The following is a 4129-nucleotide window of genomic DNA, read 5'->3' on the forward strand; positions in this document are numbered from 1 at the left end:
AAAAAGCTATTCAAATGTTCCTTTCCACCAAATTCTGGTTCCCCTGATGTGATATACCAGGAGGGGGGAACAGATGCAGGGTAAGGGGTTTCCCCTAGAAGTAGACTCTTACCAATCTCGGATTTCTCTACCTCCCTGCCCATACTTCTGATACTAGACATGTGCTGGAGTCACTCTCTTTGCTAGGGAAATTTTCCAAGATGTTCAGATACAAAGCTTGAAGATCAGTTATTGTCAATCATAGTTGAATAAGGATTGATATCTCATGCTCAGCATCCACCCATTCATTCATTCAACAAATGTTTACTGAATGGTTACAATGTCTTAGGCCCTGTATAAAACACTTTTTCCCTCTGCTTAATTTCTTGTACTTGTTTCACAGTAGCTTAAGTGCCTCCTCTTCTTTTTCCCAAGTTCCTACTAATATACTATCTTACGGGGGGGGATTTTGTCCCTGAAATTATTCTTTTTGGCTCTAGGGTAGACATGAGGCAGGGTGTCATTTTTCCAAGTTTGATAAGACAATGACAGTTAGTGTTAGGAATGGACAGAAGGGGCTGGACCTTGGCCGTAGACCCACTGGAAATGGGTCTGCCTTGGACAATGTAGAAGCTCACAGCTGTCTATAGAGAATGCCCAAGGGATTTCTGTTCTTAAACCAGATAAACCAAGACTTGCCCCTCTCTGGCTCTGAAGTTCTCAATCATAAACAACTTCATGTCTGCCCTTCACAGCAGAGAGAAAGGAAAGTGCCCTTGCATATGCCTGAAGGTTTTTATTTTGGAAAGAACACCTGACATGTGAACTGCCCTCTTAACAGATTTTTAAGTGTATAGTATAAGATAGTTATCTGTAGGCACAATGTTGTTCAGAAGATCTCTAGAACTTACTAATTTTGCATAACATAACTGAAATTTTATGCCCATTGATTTGCCTGTTCTCCCCATCTTAGATCTTGACCTTTTCTCCCCAGTCTGCCAGATCATCACTTTGCCATAATTTTGACTATGCTCATGTTCGCCCTGATGATCACTGGAGTCCCAGGAGTTTCAAACCCTGCTCCAAGAAAAATTTGGACATATTAGGAAAACTGACAGACTTTTATGGTAGTTTACCCACTTCAGAATGCCAGCAAATGCTGAGGATGCACACAAGAGCTTACAACCATTTCTTATGATCAAAGGCAGGATGCCCTCCTACACACCAAAAACCTAAGGTAAAAAACAGAAATCACTGGCAAGCTATCCCTAAATGCCAGCCAGTTAACACAACAAGAGTACAGCTTCTCATTCTGTCAGGAGGAGTTTTGTGCTATATAGCACCTGCCACAAGCCTTTGTCCACAGGTGGCAAAGCTCCTGCCATCCTGAGCAGCACATGGCCGAGGGGAGGCAGCATCTGACCTCCTTGGTAACCAGTTATGACAGCCTGACAGCAGACCGGCTGTACGCTCCAGACTGTCACCAAATATGTCACAGAGTGCTTCCCAGGCTCAAGCATTTAATTTACTTTACATAAAATAAAAAGTTAGACTCCGGTTCTTTCTTTCCATTTATTTATTTATTTATTTATTTATTTATTTATTTATTTATTATTTATTCATTTATTTGAGAGAGAGCACACGCACACGTGCTCTGGGGGAGGGGCAGAGGGAGAGGAAGACGGACAGGGAGAGACTCTCAGGCAAACTCCCTGCTGAGCATAGGAGCCCAAACTGAACCGGGGCTTAGTCTCAGTCAAGCAGTATGTGGCTGGCCTGCAAGCTTTTGTCAATAAATGGAAACCTGAGATCATGACCGTAGCTGAAATCAAGAGTTGGATGCCTAATCGACTGAGGCACATGGGCACCCCTCTTCTCTTCCCTTTTAAAGCAAAACTCCTTTTCTTTAAAAGAGGAAATCTAATAGGGAATCCCGATATATAAAATAGAGCAAAGTAGAAGTCCTTTGGGTGAAATTGAGGGTGGGTGATAGAGATGGGCTGGAGCACATCTGCTTAGCTTTTTCTCAACATCCAACCCATTTAAAGACCTTCAACTAATGCTCTGGAATTCAGTTCGACAAACAGAAAAAATTGGGGCTAGAAAATCTCCAGTGTACCTCCATTTCAGTCAAGCTCCATGAAGGTGAGGCTCTGCCTTGGTCATTCCTGAATCCTGAGAATCTAGCATGGTTCTGGCACATAGTAAGTACACACACACACACACACACACACTCACACCACACACACACATTTGATGAATAGATAAATACAAGATTTTTTTACATGTTATGAGATATATCAGTTTATTTCAGATTATCCCTCCATGTGACCAGTAGAGTTGGTTTTCAGCATTAACCTCTCTTTCTGACCATCCACTTTATACCTTCCCCCAGCTTTTCTCTGAACACATATAAAAGCTCAGCTTTAGCTTCCTTGGGATTGCATCTAAAACACCAAATGTTAATGTCTCCCAAATGGGGAGACAGCTTGTTTATACAGGAATAATTGCTTCAGCACAGTGTCCTCCTTTACAGCAAAACTTGAAGAAAATGCTGAGTAGTCAGATTCCTTGCCTTTGCATTAGGAAAGAATTTAAAACCTATTTCAGTCTTTTCTTTGGCCTCATGTAAAAATAAAGCTTTTCTCCCCAAGCTAAGGGCAAAGCAAAGAAATCTAACCCTGACTTATTCTTTCTCTGAGTCCCCAAAATGAGTCGAGGTCAAAACAGGATTTTTCCTTTGTTTCCTTAAATTGGGGCCAGTCAGAGATTAATGGATATTCCTGTGCCAGTTTGAAACTGCTGTAAAGGGTGTAAGCAATGCATCTCTTCGTTGTTCCCTCCCCTGCCCTCACCTGAAGGGGACAGTGCTAAGTGTGGTTTCTGCCACCTAAGAGAAGGCTGGAGGCTTCCCCTGGATCCTGGGGCAAGCCATCAGGTGGCAGGTTCACCAAGGAGCCCGCCAGCTGGCTTGACTTCATTACTGTTTATCATTATGTCTACTTCTTTTAAAATTTCTCTTTATTTAATCACCTAATACTATTTTTATTGGCCTGTCAGAATGTGGGGGAGAGTAGAAGGGAATTCATTTCATGTGTTGTGGAACATTATTATGGTAAAATATTAGGACAAGTCTATACCTTCCTCCTTTGAAAAATAAGATACAAAACCAATTAAAGTTAAGTGATTACTGAGATGCATCTAATTAGTTATTAACTTACACACATCAGGCTATGATGGCAGCTTTCACAGCAGAAATCCTGTTGGTGTTGATACAGAAGATAATTGATATCACAGAGGCCTCTGCTTCTCAGGCAATTGCTTAAGAAAGCACCTTCACAGCTCAGAGCCTTCTCTCCCTTTGGGTTGGGGTACATTTTCGTCAATCTGACAAGATCTGTCAGATGTTATCAGACAATTGATCACCAACTGCTTGCAAGTCTTAATCCATCGTTTGATCACACATCAAGAAAAATTGCTTTTTATGTCTTACATCTTGGCCATGAGAAAGGGGAAGAAAGCAGAGACTTAGGCTTCCGGCTCCAGCTCATTACTTTTTTGCAAATGATAGATGGGTTCACTAGGCAATTTAACTTTAAAATGATCTTTTCCCCTTTCTCAAATAAGCAAATAGAAGGAGCTTTGCAGCATAAGCTGAGTGGAAAGGGAGTCAGCCTGCTGTTCCTTTTGTGTCTCTATAATAGGCGCCCATGTGTGGATGGAGGCATGTATGCTTAGTAAATATGTATTTACTTAGTATTACTGCATCTACTTCTAAATAATAGGATTTAAAGTAGACACACACAGAGAGACTAAGTTTCCCTTTCCAGGACATAGCTAAAATCATTTTACACATTACTTCTAGAGCACTTACGTTATATATAAAGTAATTTGAAATGACTTCTAGTTTACAAAAAAAAAATGAGTATTATATAATGACACAGTAAAAACCAATTCTAAAATAAATCACTTCCCCCTACCATGAATCCAGTTATGTTATTGTCAAAACCTAATAATGCAGGAATTAACCCTGTTTCTAATACTTGATTGGTATTTAATATCAAAAAGAGAAAGTATCTAATAGCTAAAACCTCAAAGTTTTTTGAGGAATTCCATTTAAATTGTCAACATACACGCAAATATCCTGGTG

The sequence above is a fragment of the Eumetopias jubatus genome, unplaced genomic scaffold, assembly GCF_037043125.1.
Source record: "Eumetopias jubatus isolate StellerSeaLion01/CBP00866 unplaced genomic scaffold, mEumJub1_p1.0 scaffold_9, whole genome shotgun sequence".
Taxonomy (NCBI): domain Eukaryota; kingdom Metazoa; phylum Chordata; class Mammalia; order Carnivora; family Otariidae; genus Eumetopias; species Eumetopias jubatus.